At 46.2% G+C, this 19448-nt stretch overlaps 1 protein-coding gene across 5 annotated transcripts in view; it reads right to left on the bottom strand.

Annotated features, from left to right (window-relative positions):
- Positions 1–19448, bottom strand: part of agap3 (ArfGAP with GTPase domain, ankyrin repeat and PH domain 3) — a 715466-nt gene that overhangs the window by 320572 nt on the left and 375446 nt on the right. The window lies entirely within an intron of this gene.

Here is a 19448-nt window from a genome sequence, read left to right as displayed (position 1 = left end):
CAATATTAACGTCTTTCTTGGAGCACGCGACTGCCAAGAAGTTACTTGTGAAGTGTCATCACTGCAGTCATGGCACAGAGCTGCCAGTGGAGGATTAGCACATTACTCCATTTAACAACAACTGGGACATGTATCATCTATAACAATAAATGCCCCTCAGCGTCCCAACACTGCCTGCCTGTACTGAAGAGTTCAGACTGCAATGTCTGACTTTGTTCATGGGAAAATAAGAGCAGGAGATGTCATTCTGCCCCCTGAGCCCATTCAGCACTTCATTAGATTACATCAAACCCATTTACTTGCCTCTGTTCCACATCTCTTGATAACCTGACAAAATGCAGTAGGTCTTCCAAACTGAAAACTGGCCCAAAGCATCAGCATCCTTTGAGGAGAGTGTTCTAGATTTCCACTAGCCTTGAAATAAAGAAGTATGAAGCAGAGTTTCATTCTAATTTGAAGGCTTGCCCCTTGCACTGGATTCTCTCCACCAGAAATCAAAGTGGGCCAGCCATACCAATACTATAGCTACAAATGCAAGTCCGAGGCTGGGAATTCTGGAGAGTAACCCACCTCCTGACTCCCCCTGTCAGGAGGCCGGGCACATTTCCAGTGCCTGGGGCCAGCATGTGTGCAGGAAGTGTGTCCTGCTGCAGCTCCTGGAAGCCTGAGCTTCAGAGTTGGAATGGCAGCTGGGAACACTGGAGCATCCATGAGTCTGAGAGCAATGTGGGTAGCACATCTAGGGAGGTGGTCACACTGCAGCTAAGGGACTTGAGGAATGAAAGGAATGGGTGACCACCAGGCAGTCCCAGAGAGATAGGCAGGTGGTTCAGGATTCCCCTGGGGTCTCACTCACAAACTGGTATTCCATTTTGGAGGTTGATGAGGGCACTGGTTCCTCCAGGGAGTGCAGACAGAGCCAAGCTTCTGGCACCACAAGCAGCCTGTCTGAACAGGAGATGGGGAAGAAAGGCAGGGCAATATAGAACATAGAACATAGAACATTACAGCGCAGAACAGGCCCTTCGGCCCACGATGTTGCGCCGACCAGTTACAAAAACAATGACCCACTAGCCTATACCAATCCCTTTTCGTCCATAAACCTATCCAGAGATCTCTTAAACGCCCCCAAACTAGACGCATTTACAACTGCAGCAGGCAGGGCATTCCAATCCCTCACCACCCGCTGGGTAAAGAACCTACCCCTGACATCCGTCCTGTAGCTACCCCCCCTTAATTTAAAGCCATGCCCCCTCGTGCTAGCTTTCTCCATCCGAGGAAAAAGGCTATCACTATCCACCCTATCTAAACCTCTAATCATCTTATATGTTTCAATAAGATCCCCTCTTAGCCGCCTTCTTTCCAACGAAAACAACCCTAGATCCCTCAGTCTCTCCTCATAGGACCTCCCCACCATACCATATAATAGGGATTCTATAGTCAGGGGAACAGAAGGGCCATCAACGTGACTCCAGGATGGTATGTTGTCTCTCTGGTGCTAGGGTCCATGATGTCACTGAACAGATGAAGCAGGAGGACGATAAGGCAGAGGTTATGGTAGATAGAAAGAGGGATGAGGTCTAGTATCAAGAATTCAGGAAATTAGACAATAGACCAAAAAGCATGACCTTATGGGTTGTAATCTCAGGATTACTCCCAGTGCCATGAGCCAGCGAGGACAGTGCTGGCGGTTGGGATTTGGTGGGAGTTCGGGTGTATCTAATGTGTCGGTGCGGACTCGATGGGCCAAAAGGCCTCTTCTGCTCTGTATTATTCTATGATGAGCCATGATCATCCTGAATGGCAGAGCAGACTCAAGGAGCTGAACGGCCTACATCCTGTTTCTGTGAATGCATCAGCCACACCTCTATCACCTGGACTGGGAAAATCCAATCCGGCTCGCTCATAGGGAAAGCAGGAAAGGTGCAGAGAATGCAGCTTGTGCTCGGCATGCTTGTACAACTGTCTCTGGCACCTGGCCAATGGGCATCAGGCGGATCCCTGAGACCTTCAGGGGAAACAGCTGAAGGCCAACAGAAGTATTTCCAGGCAAGTTGAAGCTGGCCAATGATTGGAGATGGAGGCAGACACTTCTTGGGAAGTGCAACAAGCATGTTGAAGCAGCAGGTACACACTGAGCAGCACTGATAGCAGTGGAAGGTAAATGCAGGATTAATTATTACATTCTGGGTGTTGATAGTGGGGGATTCTGCAATGGTAATGCCAGTGAATGTTAAGGGGAGATTGTTGTAGTTTCTCTTGTTGGGAGTGGTCATTGCCTGTCGCGAATGTTAGGGCAGACATTACAGGTCAGAAAGTGATGCAAGACCATGGATGCAGAATAATGCCCAGTCTTACTGCATTTAGACATGGACTGCTTCAGTATGTGGGGAATGGTGCTAAACATTGTGCAATCACCAGCGAATACTCCCACTTCTCACCTTAAGGTGGAGAGAAGGTCACTGATGAAGTTGAAGATGGTTGGGTCTCGGACACTACCCTGAGGGTCTCCTACAGTGATGTCCAGGAGCTGAGGTGACTGATGTCCAACCAACTCAACCATCTTTCTTTGTGCCAGGGATGACTCGAGACAGCACAGAGTTTCCCCCTGGTTCCTACTGACTCCAGTTTCACAGTGAATATATGAGGAGTGTGTTGTTTTATTTTAGGAATTTGTGTTTTGAGTTTTCTAACAGATAAACTTAGAATCACAGAAAAGAATCACAGAATCCCTACAGTGCAGGAGGAGGCCATTCAGTCCATCGAGTCTGCACCGACCACAATCCTAGCTAGCCCTATTCCTGTAAACCCGCCTGTTTACTCTGACACTGAGGGGCAATTTAACATGGCCAATCAACCTAACCCACATAACCTGCTAGCACCTCTTTTAAAATGTGCCATGAGGTATTAAATCCAAGCTTTAAGAAGAAGAGGGTGGATATAGATCGCCGTCCTCCTCACCAGGTGTGCTAGCTACCACAGAGGTGAAATCATTTAGTTTCTCCTTTCCTTTACTGATTTTCCCTTATTCTGAGACCATCATAGCACAGGAAAGCAACACTGACATCGGCAACAGAAAAATAAAATGTGGTGGATGCTGGAGATCTGAAATAAAGACAGAAAATATTCAGCAGTCAGACAGCATCTGTGGAGCGAAAGAGCGACACCTGATGGCTGACTTTGATTGTAAAGAAAGGGAGCCGACTATATGGCTCAAATTATACCAAGGGAGTGTAAACCAAAGGAGGCTACATAGAACATAGAACACTACAGCATAAACAGGCCCTACAGCTCACAAGTTGCGTCGATCATATCCATACCTACCAGGCCTATCTATAACTCTCAATCCCATTAAATCCCATGTACTCATCCAGAAGTCTCTTAAAAGAGTTTGAGTGTCCAACGAGTTTGCCTCCACCACCACCGACGGCAGCCAATTCCACTCACCACCCTCTGAGTGAAAAAATTACCCCTAACATCTCCTCTGTGCCTACTCCCCAGCACCTTAAACCTGTGTCCTCTCACAGCGACCATTTCAGCTCTGGGAAATAGCCTCCGAGAATCCACCCTATCTATACCTCGCAACATCTTATAAACCTCTATCAGGTCGCCTCTCAACCTTCGTCTCTCCAGGAAGAAGAGACCTAGCTCCCTCAACCTATCCTCATATCCTCATATTTGAATTTATTATTGCATATTGTTGTTTGTCATCTATATCAATGATCTGGATGATAATGTGGCAAATTGGATCAGCAAATCTGCTGATGATACAAAGATTGGAGGTGTAGTGGACAGTGAGGAAGGTTTTCAAAGCTTGCAGAGGGATTTGGAGCAGCTAGAAAAATGGGCTGAAAAATGGCAAATGGAATTTAACGCAGACAAGTGTGAGGTATTGTACTTTGGAAGGACAAACCAACGTAGAACATACAAAATAAATGGTAGGACACTGAAGAATGCAGTAGAACAGAGGGATCTGGAAATACAGGTGCAGAATTCCCTAAGAGTGGCGTCACAGGTAGATAAAGTCGTAAAGATGTTTTTGGAACACTGGCCTTTATAAATCTAAGTATTGAGTATAAGACTTGGAATGTTATGATGAGGTTGTATAAGACATTGGTGAGGCCGAATTTAGAGTATTGTGTGCAGTTTTGGTCACCTAGTTACAAGAAGGATATTAATAAGGTTGAAAGAGTGCAGAAAAGGTTTACAAGGATATTGCTGGGACTTGAGAAACTGAGTTACAGAGAAAGGTTGAATAGGTTAGAACTTTATTCCCTGGAGCGTAGAAGAATGAGGGGAGATTTGATAGAGGTGTATAAAATTATGATGGGACATAGATAGAGTGAATGCAAGCAGGCTTTCTCCACTGAGGCTAGGGGAGAAAAAAGCCAAAGGGCATGGGTTAAGGGTGAAGGGGAAAAAGTTTAAAGGGAATATTAGGGGGGGCTTCTTCATGCAGAGAGTGGTGGGAGTGTGGGATGAGCTGCCGGATAAAGTGGTAAATACAGGGTCACTTTTAACATTTAAGAAAAACTTGGACGGGTTCATGGATGAGAGGGGTGCGGAGGGATATGGTTTAAGTGCAGGTCAGTGGGAGAAAAATGAAAAGCACAGACAAGAAGGGCCAAAAGGCCAGTTTCTGAGCTGTAATGTTCTATGGTTCTATAATTATCATTCTGATAGCACAATTATCATAAAAATGGTTTTGTGTTCACTTGTACCTCTGCTGTAATTATTTGTTTCTTGAACGTTTATGGTGGATTCCCACATAATTTCCATACCCCAGTGTGTCCCAAAGGCTGCCTATCACTGACCTGGAAGGACAAGGGCAGTAGATGCACGGGAACACTAACCCCTGCATGTTCCTCTCCAAGTCATTATCATCCTAATTGAAAATACATCACTGTTTCTTCACTGTCACTGGGTCACAATCTTGTAAACCCATCCCGAACAGGTTTACCACGAGGGCGGTTGCAATTTAAGAAGACCATACCTTCTCAAGAGCAATTAAGATGGGCAATAAACGCTGTGCTTGTCAGTGACACACACATCCCAGAAACTAATTAAATCATGCAGCTTTTTGTTAAATATTTACTCTTTGGATGTGAAAGAGAAATTTGCATTTATATAGCATCCTTCACAAACTAACGACATCCCAAGTTTTGTAATTTTCTGTAATAGCTCCCTCGTGACAACTTGTATATAAATTCATTGAACCACAGAAAGGTTACAGCACAGAAAGAGACCATTCATCCCATCGCATCTACCTAAACCAATCTTCTCGCACCCAGTCTGTGGATAAAGCTGGATAAAGTTTACAGCACTTTAGGTGCCGATCCAAGTACTTTTTTCAACAAGGTGAGATTTTCTGATTCCACCACAACCAGGCAGCAAATTCCAAACACCCCACCCACCCTCTAAGCTGTTTTTTCTGAAGGAACTCTTCAAATTATCATATTCGCACAAGGCTTGGAGGGCCAAAGTACCTGTTCCTGCGCAGTAATTTGTGTAATTTTCTTTATAAAAATATGACAAAACTTACTCTGACTTAAAAATCAAAGAAAGGGTTTAATAAAGTAACTTCATCACTCCAAACTTGCAGCCGTGCCTTGGGCCACTCCAAGCTCCCCACAATTCCCAACAGCTTCTTATTTATAATGAATCATCTGGTCAGATCACATCATTCTGAAATTGGTTCCGTAGTTTACTGGGTCAGTTGACCCTTACAGCTCATTACCATTGGTGACATTACATCCAATACGAAGTTGTCCCCGGTTACATTCTAACATAGGTGATGAAGTTTTTCCTCATGTCCGCTTTGGCAATCACCCTAAATCCATGCCTCCTGGTAACTGACCTCTCCGTTAGGGGACACAGGGAGTCCTTGTCGATACTACCAGGTCCCCCATAATCTTATATACCCCAATGTAACAGTAATCATAATATAATTGAATTTTACATTCTGTCTGAGGGACAGAAGAGTGCATCCAAGACTACTATTTCAAACTTAAATAAATGCAACTCCTCAGGGTAAAATTAGAGATGTTTAGTGGCTGACATTTGAAATGATTTTTCACAACGTACGGAATAGACGCATTGCAATGAGGAAGGAAAACTTCAACAAGGGCATAACCATGTTTAAAAAACTTCAGAAGAGTGGACTGAATTTCCAGGCTGCTCACACTGGGAGGATTCTCCAGTCCCGCTGCAGTGAACGGAGGTTTGGCTAAGCACCAGATTCTCCATCCTCGCTTGCAGTGGCTGCAGGACACAAACAGCTAGAAAATTCCGGCCAGTATTAAACTTAAAGAGAAAGCATTTATTTGCAGAAAGACGGTAGCAGAAGATTGGGAAGAATATAATGAATATCCAAGAATGACACAAGATTGATAAGGAGGGAGCAACTGGAGCATAAGAGAAAGCTGGCCATTCGCATAAACACAAGTTTCATAGATATTTCAATGAGAAAAGAGTTAACAAAGTGAGCACTGGTCCTACAGACAGTGCACGGGGGGATTGAAAATGAAAGTGGGACAAATATTTGCAACTGTCTTCACTACAGAGAACACAAGGGAGTGGGATAGCTTGATCTTGGGTTTGGACATAGCTCGGCACAACATCGAGGGCTGGAGGGCCTGTACTGTGCTGTATGTTCTATGTTCTAAATAACATCTCAGAACTCGCAGTAAATAAGGAAATGGGAGGAAGGGACGGGCAACAAGAGAAAATTACAATCAACAGAGAAATGGTATGGAGCAAATTGTTGGGTCTGTCAGGTATCAGAGAGGCGAATCAGATAGTTGATGCTTTGGTCTTAATTTTCAAAACTTCTGTAGGTATGGAAGTTTCCATTTGATGGAAAGATAGCAAATGTAACTCCTTTATTCAAAGGGAGAGTGACAGAAAGCAGGAAACTACTGGCCAGTTAGCTAACTGTCAGAGGGAAATTGTTGGAGGACATTTTTAAAGATGTTATAGTGGGACTCTTGGAAAAATTCAAAGCAATCCAGCAGTGCCAACAATGTTTTGTGAAAAGGAAATCATTTTTAACCAATTTATTGAAGTTCTTATGAAACAGTCAGTGGATAAAGCTGGTTGTTTTGTAATTAGATTCACAGAAGGTACCACATCAAAGGTTACTGCATAAAATAAAACCTGATGACATAGGGGAACATATTGGCCTGGATTAAAGATTGGCTAGCTAACAGGAAGGGCATGATGAGTAGGATTTTCCAGCCACAAAGCTGGAAAATCCCACCCGAGATCAATGGACCTTTCCACGGTCCACCCCTCATCCACTAAGATTTCGTGGCAGACAGAAAGGGAACATTCGCCCTGATGTGTGGTGTGCTACAGGGATCAGTGCTGGGGCTTCAACATTTTACAATGTGTATCAATGACTTGTACGAAGGAACTGAAGGTATGGTTACTAAATATGCTGACGACACAAAGATAGATAGGAAAGTAAATTGTGAAGAGGATGTAAGGGGGCTACAAGCGAACACACTTAGAGTAAGTGAGTAGGCAAAAATTGAGCACATGGGGTATAGTATGGGAAAATGTGAAATGGATAGATTTCTGGATATGAATGACATCGAGGATATGGAGATCGTGTGGAAAGCGGCACTGAGGTAACTGATCAGCCATGATCAAACTGAATGGTTCAATGGGCCAAATGGCCTGTTCCTGTTCCTATGTTCACAGAAGGAGGCCATTTGGCCTCTCATGTCTGTGCTGGCTCTCTGAAGGACCATTCTGTCCTCTCTTTTGGATGAGACATTAAACCAAGGGCCTGTCTACTTTGTCAGGTGGATGTTAAAGGCCCCAAACCAAGATTCCTAGGACAGCAGAGGAGTTCTTCAAATGTCTGGGTCGGCATTAATCCCTCAATTAACATCACCTAAACAATTTGACTAGTTCATTTATTTATAATTGCTGTTTTTAAAATCAGGTAGACACAAGTCTACATTGGGGTGGCACGGTGGCACACTGGTTAGCACTGCTGTCTCACAGCGCCAGGGTTCAACTGGGTTCCATTCCCAGCTTGGGTCACTGTCCGTGTGGAGTTTTCACATTCATAAGAACATAAGAAATAGGAGCAGGAGTAGGCCATCTAGCCCTTCGAGCCTGCCCCGCCATTCAATAAGATCATGGCTGATCTGTTGTGGCTCAGTTCCACTTTCCCGCCCTCTCCCCATAACCCTTAATCCCCTCTCTTATCAAGAACCCATCAACCCGCTTCTTAAAAATATTTAGCGAGGCAGCCTCCACCACTTCAACGGGCAGAGAATTCCAGAGATTCACCACCCTTTGAGTGAAGAAGTTCCTCTTCAACTCCGTTCTAAACCGCCTCCCCTTTATCTTGAGGCTGTGCCCCCTAGTCCTAGTGTCTTTTTTGAGCGGGAAGAGTCTCTCCACCTCTATCTTATCCATCCCATTCATCATCTTATACGTCTCAATGAGATCTCCCCTCATTCTTCTAAACTCTAACGAGTACAAGCCTAGTTTATTCAGCCTCTCCTCATAGCTCAATCCCCTCAACTCCGGTATCAGCCTAGTAAACCTCCTCTGCACTCCCTCCAGGGCCAAAATATCCTTGCGCAGGTGCGGCGCCCAAAACTGCACACAGTACTCCAGCTGCGGCCTCACCAATGCCCTATACAGCTGCAGCAAGACCTCCCTACTTTTATATTCAATCCCCCTCGCTATGAAGGCCAGCATCCCATTCACCTTCCTGACCACCTGCTGCACCTGCAAGCTGGGTTTTTGCGACTCATGCACAAGGACCCCGAGGTCCCTCTGCACCGTCGCCTGCTGCAGTTTTTCGCCACGTAAGTAATAGTCCTTCCTACCATTCTTCCTACCAAAGTGGACCACCTCACACTTGCCAACATTAAATTCCATTTGCCATTTCCTGGCCCATTCGCCCAGCCTATCTAGATCCTTCTGCAGACTCTCCACACCCTCCGCACAATTTGCCTTTCCCCCAATCTTGGTGTCATCAGCAAATTTCGACACCCTGCACTCGGTTCCCTCCTCCAGATCATCTATATAAATGGTAAATAGCTGAGGCCCCAGCACCGACCCCTGGGGCACCCCACTAGCCACCAACCGCCAATCCGAATAGCACCCATTGACCCCCACACTCTGCCTCCTATTTGACAACCAATCCTCTATCCACGCTAACACCCTACCCCCAACTCCATGTCCCCTGACCTTCTGCAATAACCTCTTGTGAGGTACCTTGTCAAACGCCTTCTGAAAATCCAGAAAGACCACATCCACCGGCTCTCCTCTATCCACTGCCCTAGACACATCCTCATAGAACTCCAGTAAATTTGTCAGACACGACTTCCCTTTAATGAAACCGTGTTGCGTCCGCCCTATCAAGCAATTCCCTTCAAGATGCCTCGCAATTTCCTCCTTAATGACGGATTCTAACATTTTACCTACCACAGACGTTAAACTAATTCCCCGCCTTTTGCCTGGCACCCTTCTTAAACAACGGCGTAACATTAGCCGTTTTCCAATCTTCCGGCACTTCCCCGGAATCCAGCGACGTCTGGAAAATAACCACCAAGGCATCCACTATAACCTCCGCCATTTCTTTCAGAACCATCTGCGCGGGTTTCCTCCGGGTGCTCCAATTTCCTCCCACAGTCCAAAGATGTTCCGGTTAGGTTGATTGGCCATGCTAAGAAATTGCCCCTTAGTGTCCAGGGATGTGTCGGTTACAGGGATTAGTGGGTATAATATGTAGGGATATGGGGGTAGGGCCGAAGGGCTTCTTTCTGCACTGTAGGGTCTATGATTCTATGACTTTAAATTAGTGCCAGGCAGATTTGCAGGGTAAATATGCAGGGTTAAGGGGATAGAGCCTGGGTGGATTGTGGTCAGTGCAGACCCAACGGGCCAAATGGTCTCCTTCTGCACTGTAGGGATTCTACAGTTCTAAATCCATCCTGTCACCTGTGCACTCACACTCCACCTTTCAGAGAATTCAGCCTCAGAGAATCCCTATAGTGCAGAAGGAGGCCTTGAGACTCATCAAGTTTGTTCTGACAACAATCCCGCCCAGGCCTTATCCCCATAACCCCTCATATTTACCCTTCCAATCCTCCTGACGCTAAGGGGCAATTTTCCAAGGCCAATCAACCTAATCCACACATCTTTGGACTGTGGGCAGAAACCAGAGCACCAGGAGGAAACCTACGCAGACACGAGGAGAATGTGCAAACTCCACACAGATAGTGACTCAAGCCGGAAATCAAACCCGGGTCCCTGGCGCTGAGAGGCAGCAGTACCACCCACTGTAGAATTCCTCTCTCCCCATATTGACAGCATCTGCAGCCAAACCTCATTCACTGATGCAAACTAGCCAGAGAGGATGGGAAGAATGTGAACAACAGAAACTGTCAGGCGGGATGAAGTCACGGCATTCCGCTGTAATTCAGAAACCTCTAAAAGGGTCAAAATCCTGATTAGGCCAGATGTTGGCAAACTGTCAAACTTACACAGGACAACAAACACAGCATTTTAAAAGACAAATATGACACAGTGACTGTATATACTTCTCGTTCTAGCCCAGTGTTACACTACACGCTGGTGATCTCTCAGTTCAAGCACTATTATCACCCAGTTCAGTAACTGGTGCCATCATTGTAAGAGCCCACAACCAGAAACAATCGCTCTGTAAGAGACTGAAGCTTTAAACGTCCAAGGGACTGCAGATTCTGAAATGCACACACACTAACCCGCTTCCATTTACATATCTATGGATCAGGCTGGGACAGTGTGGAGCGAGCTGCTATCTGCAGACAATACCCAACATGAAGTGTTAACCATACAGTGGGTGTGGTTTGCTTTAGGTGTTCCTGGAATAGTTTGCTCTGGTCTCAAGCAGTGACTGTGCCCTCAGTAAAATCTGGGGTGGAGACAGGCAGGATTGGATCACGTGATGATGAACTCATGAGCTGCTTCAAGAAGTACACAGAGCTAATAGCAAAATCCCCCAAGTTTGAACCTGCATTCATGCTCTGTAAGATTGGCAGAGGAGTTCAAGATCAGGAAGTAGCAGTTCTTGCTGAAGAGAAAGTGACATTGGATATTCCCAACGTCAGTCAGAAATTTCCATGAATTTTAAAATATTTAACACGCCCCTCACCATCTCTTCAAACCCTACTGACTCGTTGGGGTCGCCCCACAGACACAAAGATATAAGTGTAGCCCCCAGGGTACATGGACAGGCAGGGCCTCAGCAATGCCTCCTGACAGCGCCCCTTGGCACAGGTTGGCACTGCCAAGTTGGCATCATGCCACCTGATGTTTGCCCGGGGCAATGATCAGGGGGTGGTGATCGGAGTGAATGCTGGCTCTGACCAGGCTGAAGTTGATTGCTGCTGTCGTTGGAGCACCTTCTAAAGATGGTGCCCCGATCTCCGTGCAGCCAGGTTTAACACAATAATGGTTGGAATACAAGTCTTTACAGGTAATCAAGCCTTAAAGATACAGACAATGCGATGGAGAGAGCATTAAGCACAGGTTAAAGAGATGTGTATTGTCTCCAGACAGGGCAGTTAGTGAGATTTTGCAAACCCAGGCAAGTCGAGGCGGTTACAAATAGTGTGATATGAACCCAAGATCCCGTCCTCATGTGTGCGGAACTTGGCTATCAGCGTCTGCTTAGCGACTCTGCGCTGTCGTGTGTCGTGACGGCCGCCTTGGAGAACGCTTACCCAAAGATCAGAGACCGAATGTCCATGACCGCTGAAGTGTTCCCCAACAGGAAGAGAACGCACTTGCCTGGTGATTGTCGAGCGGTGTTCATTCATCCGTTGTCATAGCATCTGCATGGTCTCCCCAATGTATCATGCCTCAGGACATCCTTTCCTGCAGCGTATCAGGTAGATAACATTGGCCGAGTTACAAGAGTATGTACCGTGAACCTGGTGGATGGTGTTCTCACATGAGATGATGGCATCCATGTCGATGATCCGGCATGTCTTGCAGAGGTTGCTGTGGCAGGGTTGTGTGGTGTCGTGGTCACTGTTCTCCAAAAGGCTGGGGAGTTTGCTGCGGACAATGGTCTGTTTAAAGTTGTGCGGTTGCTTGAAGGTAAGAAGTGAGGGTGTGGGGATGGCCTTGACGAGACTTTTGTCTTCATCAATGACATGTTGAAGACTCTGGAGAAGATGTCATAGTTTCTCTGCTCCAGGGAAGTACTGGACGACGAAGGGTACTCTGTCCACCGTGTCTCTTGTTTGTCTTCTGAGGAGGTCGGTGCGGTTTTTCGCTGTGGCGCATTGGAACTGTCGATCACTGAGTCAAGCGCCATATCTTGTTCTTATGAGGGCATCTTTCAGCGTCTGGAGACAATACACATCTCTTCAACCCATGCTTAACACTCTCTCCACTCACACTGTCTGTACCTTTAAGACTTGATTACCTGTAAAGACTTGCATTCCAATCATTATTTTGTAAATTGAGTTTGTGTCTTTATATGCCCTGTCTGTGAATAGAACTCCCACTCACCTGACGAAGAGGCAGCAAGCGTTCCAAAAGCTAGTGGCTTTTGCTACCAAATAAACCTGTTGGACTTTAACCTGGTGTTGTGAGACTTCTTACTATGTGTACCTCAGTCCAACACTGGCATCTCCACATCAGCCGGGTTTTACCATCGTGTTGAGGAACCACCCCACCCCCTTTCAGACAGTGCGAAACACGCCCCCTCGATTTATTTTGGCAGAGTGTGGTAAGTTCTGGAGAGAAAACCGACCGATTTCTCTGGAGAGAAACACCCATTTTCTTGCCAAAACAACAGTACCAAACTTTTGTTAAGATTTAGCCCTTACTCTTAACTGAAGCGAATATTGAGCATAAGTGTGAGGTGATTCATTTTGGTAGGGCAAATTTTAATGCTGATTACAGGGTCAATGGCAGGGTTATAAGGAATGTGGAGGAACAGAGAGATCTTGGGGTTCATATCCATAGATCTCTGAAGGTTGCCACTCAAGTGGATAGAGCCGTGAAGAAGGCTTATAGTGTGTTAGCGTTTATTAACAGGGGGTTTGAGTTTAAGAGCTGTGAGGTTATGCTGCAACTGTACAGGACCTTGGTGAGACCACATTTGGAATAGTGTGTGCCGTTCTGGTCACCTCACTATAAGAAGGATGTGGAAGCATTGGAGAGAGTGCAGAGGAGATTTACCAGGATGCTGCCTGGTTTGGAGGGTAGGTCTTATGAGGAAAGGTTGAGGGAGCTGAGGATTTTCTCTTTAGAGCGGAGGAGGATGAGAGGCGACTTAATAGAGGTTTATAAGATGATGAGGGGGATAGATAGAGTGGATGTTCAGAGACTATTTCCTCGGATGGATGTAGCTGTTACTAGGGGGTATAACTATAGGAGGGACGTCACAGGTAGATTCTTCAGTCAGAGAGTGGTTGGGGTGTGGAATACACTGCCTGCTGTGATAGTGGAGTCGGACACTTTAGGAACTTTCAAGCGGTTATTGGATAGGCACATGGAGCACACCAGAATGATAGGGAGTGGGATAGCTTGATGTTGGGTTCATACATAGCTTGACACAACATTGAGGGCCAAAGGGCCTGTATTGTTCTATGTTCTATGTTTCTATATTTCCTGTCCCAACCAATACAGACAAACTTGTGGAACAGCTGCAGAGACTGTAGTGCTTCAAGCAGATTCACGAGCCCATTTCTCAAGGTATCGAGAGCGGGCAATACAATTTGAGCTGGCTGCTCAGGAGGTGCTGTCAGGAAGCTTTCATTACACAGAGAGGCTGGAGATCAAGTGGAAATCTCAAAGCTAAGATCAATAGAATTTTGTTGGGGAAAAGTATTCAAGGTTACAGAATCAGTACAGATAGATGGAGTTAAGATATAGATATTGAATAGTGCCTGTTCTCAAATGAGTTGAATGGACTGTTCCTGTGTGATTTGTAAATGTGGTTCTGTTCCTGATAACCACATCCCAAGAAAATATTTCAAAATACAGTCAAAAGGAAGCTAACATCCAATCAGAATTGGGACTGAGAGAAGAAGAAATCACATTTTCTCAGGTCAGTCAGTATCTGTGGAGAAAACAGATGTGTTAACAGTTCAGCGTTGACCTTTGTCCAGTTCCCCCATAGTTGCAGACTGACCTACTGTATGTTTGCTGCATGCTTTCATTATCAGCATCCACACTTTGTGTTTTGGATCAAATATTAATCAATGAAGTTCAGCAACATACCAGACTAGTGCAAATGGATGAGGGTTAAATCCCTTCAGAAGTAACTGAATAAATAAATACCAAATTAAACTTCATTGTTCAAAATCGAGAACAACACAGGACTAGGTTGTACTCAACGATCCATTGAACCGAGTCACCTCAGGGAAAGGGGAGAAATTGCTGCTCATTTTCTTTATCAAACAGTCTTGGTATTCGATGTTGGGGGTTATTTGCCGATAAGGCAACAATGCTAAGACCAGCCCTTTCCAAACCTCAGGCAAATGAAGTACAAAGAGGATAAATCAGTGACTGGGAAATGAACAAGTGGCAGCTGGGCAGTGCGCTGGAGAGCCCAGAAATACAGAGTGACTTTCAAAGGGTGAAAAATCCTTTCCCAGCCAGTCCACATTCAAACACATTATCATTCCACCATGTCTCAGGCCGAAAGCTGTCAATTGTTCACCTTTGATGAGTTAAGGAGAGCTGCAAATCGTTGCTCTTTCAATTATTTCAGAACAAACTGACTCATTGGAGCCTGTGATTCACAGAAAGGCTTGGCTCGGAATATACTTGTTACTGCATGTTGTGTGATTGCTGCTGACTACAGACACTTCCCCAAGTCAAAGCATGAAGAGCAAGTGCAGTGACACAGACACACACAGACTTTCCAAACAGCTCCCTGCACTCTTTATGCCAAGAAAGAATACATCTCATGTTGTCCAGGTTTGTTCCAGGCATTGGTAACTTAAGATTATAGTAAATCCTGTCCCCACCAGTACTGTACCCCAGTGTTATACAGCGACAGGCCCATCCCCACCAGTACTGTACCCCAGTGTTATACAGTGACAGACCCGTCCCCACCAGTACTGTACCCCAGTGTTATACAGTGACAGACCCGTCCCCACCAGTACTGTACCCCAGTGTTATACAGCGACAGGCCCATCCCCACCAGTACTGTACCCCAGTGTTATACAGTGACAGACCCGTCCCCACCAGTACTGTACCCCAGTGTTATACAGTGACAGACCCGTCCCCACCAGTACTGTACCCCAGTGTTATACAGCGACAGGCCCATCCCCACCAGTACTGTACCCCAGTGTTATACAGTGACAGACCCGTCCCCACCAGTACTGTACCCCAGTGTTATACAGTGACAGACCCGTCCCCACCAGTACTGTACCCCAGTGTTATACAGTGACAGACTCATCCCCACCAGTACTGTACCCCAGTGTTATACAGCGACAGACCCGTCCCCACCAGTACTGTACCCCAGTGTTATACAGTGACAGACCCGTCCCCACCAGTACTGTACCCCAGTGTTATACAGTGACAGACCCGTCCCCACCAGTACTGTACCCCAGTGTTATACAGTGACAGACTCATCCCCACCAGTACTGTACCCCAGTGTTATACAGCGACAGACCCGTCCCCACCAGTACTGTACCCCAGTGTTATACAGTGACAGACCCGTCCCCACCAGTACTGTACCCCAGTGTTATACAGTGACAGACCCGTCCCCACCAGTACTGTACCCCAGTGTTATACAGTGACAGACTCATCCCCACCAGTACTGTACCCCAGTGTTACACAGTGACAGACCCGTCCCCACCAGTACTGGAGTTTAATGCGGAGAAGTGTGAGGTAATTCACTTTGGTAGGAATAACAAATGTGTTGAGTATAGGGCTAACGGGAGGACTTTGAATAGTGTGGATGAACAGAGGGATCTAGGTGTATGTGTACATAGATCCCTGAAAGTTGGGAATCAAGTAGATAGGGTTGTTAAGAAGGCATACGGTGTCTTGGCGTTTATTGGTAGGGGGATTGAATTTAGGAGTCGCAGCGTCATGTTGCAACTGTACACAACTCTAATGCGGCCGCACTTGGAGTACTGTGTGCAGTTCTGGTCCCCACATTACAGGGAGGATGTGGAGGCTTTGGAGAGGGTGCAGAGGAGGTTTACCAGGATGTTGCCTGGTATGGAGGGGAGGTCCTATGAGGAGAGACTGAGGGATTTGGGGTTGTTTTCGCTGGAAAGAAGGCGGCTAAGAGGGGATCTTATTGAAACATATAAGATGATTAGAGGTTTAGATAGGGTGGACAGTGATAGCCTTTTTCCTCGGATGGAGAAAGCTAGCACGAGGGGGCATGGCTTTAAATTAAGGGGGGGTAGTTATAGGACGGATGTCGGGGTAGGTTCTTTACCCAGAGGGTGGTGAGGGATTGGAATGCCCTGCCTGCTGCGGTTGTAAATGCGCCTAGTTTGGGGGCGTTTAAGAGATCCGTGGATAGGTTTATGGACGAAAAGGGATTGGTTTAGGTTAGTGGGTCATTGTTTTTTAACTGGTCGGCGCAACATCGTGGGCCGAAGGGCCTGTTCTGCGCTGTAATGTTCTATGTTCTATGTTCACAGGTGGATAAGAACATAAGAACATAAGAAATAGGAGCAGGAGTAGGCCAACTAGCCCTTCGAGCCTGCGCCGCCATTCAATAAGATCATGGCTGATCTGTCGTGGCTCAGTTCCACATTCCCACCCTCTCCCCATAACCCTTAATCCCCTCTCTCATCAAAAACCCATCAACCCGCGTCTTAAAAATATTTAGCGAGGCAGCCTCCACCACTTCAACGGGCAGAGAATTCCAGAGATTCACCACCCTTTGAGTGAAGAAGTTCCTCCTCAACTCTGTTCTAAACCGCCCCCCCTTTATCTTGAGGCTCTGCCCCCTAGTCCTACTATCCTTTCTGAGCGGGAAGAGTCTCTCCACCTCTATCCTATCCGTCCCATTCATCATCTTATACGTCTCAATGAGATCTCCCCTCATTCTTCTAAACTCTAACGAGTACAAGCCTAATCTATTCAGCCTCTCCTCATAGCTCAACCCCCTCAACTCCGGAATCAGCCTAGTAAACCTCCTCTGCACTCCCTCCAAGGCTAAAATATCCTTGCGTAAGTACGGCGCCCAAAACTGCACACAGTACTCCAGCTGCGGCCTCACCAATGCCCTATACAGCCGCAGCAAGACCTCTCTACTTTTATATTCTTTTATATACTTTATATACTTTATATTCCTTTATATACTTTTATATAGAGTCGTAAAGAGTGCTTTTGGTACACTGGCCTTTATAAATCGGAGTATCGCGTATAAAAGTTGGAGTGTTACGGTAAGGTTATATAAGGCATTGGTGAGGCCGAACTTAGAGTATTGTGTGCAGTTTTGGTCACGTCGTTACAGGAAGGATGTAAATAAAGTTGAAAGAGTGCAGAGAAGGTTCACAAGGATGTTGCCGGGACTTGAGAAGCTGAGTTACAGAGACAGATTGAATAGGTTAGGAATTTATTCCCTGGAGCATAGAAGAATGAGGGGAGATTTGATAGAGGTGTATAAGATTTTGATGGGTATAGATAGAGTGAATGCAAGCAGGCTTTTTCCACTGAGGCTAGGGGAGAAAAAAACCAGAAGGCATGGGTTCAGGGTGAAAGGAGAAAAGTTTAAAGGGAATATTAGGGAGGGCTTCTTCACGCAGAGTGGTGGGAGTGTGGAATGAGCTGCCGCATAAAGTGGGAAATGCGGGGTCACTTTTAACATTTAAGAAAAACTTGGGCAGGTTCATGGATGAGAGGGGTGTGGAGGGATATGGTCCAACTGCAGGTCAGTGGGACTAGGCAAAAAATGGTTTGGCACAGACAAGAAGGGCCAAAAGGCCTGTTTCTGAGCTGTAATTTTCTATGGTTCTATGTGATTGCACTGGAGGGGGTGCAGAGGAGATTCACCAGGATGCTGCCTGGGATGGAGCATTTAAATTATGAAGAGAGGTTGGATAGGCTTGGGTTGTTTTCATTGGAGCAGAGAAGACTGAGGGGCGACCTGATCGAGGTGTTCAAGATTCAGAGGCACAGACAAAGTGGATACGGAGCAGCTGTTCCCCTTAGTTGGAGGGTCAGTCATGAGGGGACAGAAGTTCAAGATGACGGACAGGGGGTTTGGGGGGATGTGAAGAAAAGCTTTTTTACTGAGAGGGTGGTGATGGTCTGGAATGCGCTGCCCGGGAGAGTGGTGGAGGTGGGATGCCTCACATCTTTTAAAAAGTATCTGGATGAGCACTTGACACATCATAACATTCAGGGCTATGGGCCAAGTGCTGGCAGATGGGGTTAGATGGGAGTTCAGGTGTTTCTAATCTGTCAGTGTGGACTCTATGGGCTAAAGCGCCTCCTCAATGCTGTATGATTCCATGATAACTGTTAAGAATTTTTAAAAACATAGATCTGACCATCACTGGCTAGCCCAGCAACTGTTACCCATCCTTAATTAACTTTTAGAAAATGGTGGTGAGCTTCCTTCTTGAACTGCTGCAGTCCATAAATTCTAGGTACACTCACAGTGCAGGAAGGGCTTTTCAGGGTTTTGACTTAGCGACAGTGAAGGAACAGTGATATATTTGCAACGCGCCTGTTCAGGTACACTGAGAGAGAATTTCACATGGCCAATCCAACTAATCAGCATGATTTTGGAAATGTGGGAGGAAACCGGAGCACTCAGAGGAAACCCACGCAGACACATAGACAATGAAGTTTATCATTGCCTCCAGTGTGTGCTGGTTCAGTCTAGTTAACACCAAGCTCCCAAAGCAGTTGTTCTAACCGGAACGCGATTGTGGCAGGAGTCTCTCAGGAGGACAAGGAAAACACTTTAGAAATGATCTCAAAGAATCCCTGGAGAGGTCAAACATTCCGCCAACTGATTGGATCTGCCGTGATTGATCTGAGTGACCGAAGGGCATAACATTCATTGATTATTGATCAGTGTCCGCTCTCTGCTTCCCCCACATTTCCCAGTCTGGCTGAGAGTCTTGGCCTCTCTGTATGAACAGTCTGTTGGGGCTCACACCTGATGAAATTGGACAAAGGGCTGCTAATACACTGCCACATGAGTCAACAAGTCCGATATACTCCATCAATACTGTGGCACAGTGGTTAGCACTGTTGCCTCACAATGCCAGGCATCCAGGTTCAATTCCCGGCTCAGGTCACTATCCATGTGGAGTCTCCATGTTCTTCCCATGTCCACCTACTGTGGTTGAGAGGGCTCTCAACTGCATCCAACCCATCCCGCAGATCACTGATCCTCCCCCCTCCTAGAATGAAGGTAGGCTTCCCCTTTCCTCACTTTTCATCCCACCAGCCTTCACATTCAAATGATCATCCTCTGCATTTCCTCC

Source organism: Carcharhinus amblyrhynchos, chromosome 8 (assembly GCF_965287045.1).
Source record: "Carcharhinus amblyrhynchos chromosome 8, sCarAmb.v2.hapA, whole genome shotgun sequence".
NCBI lineage: Eukaryota > Metazoa > Chordata > Chondrichthyes > Carcharhiniformes > Carcharhinidae > Carcharhinus > Carcharhinus amblyrhynchos.
This window is presented reverse-complemented; position numbering and strand designations above follow the sequence as displayed.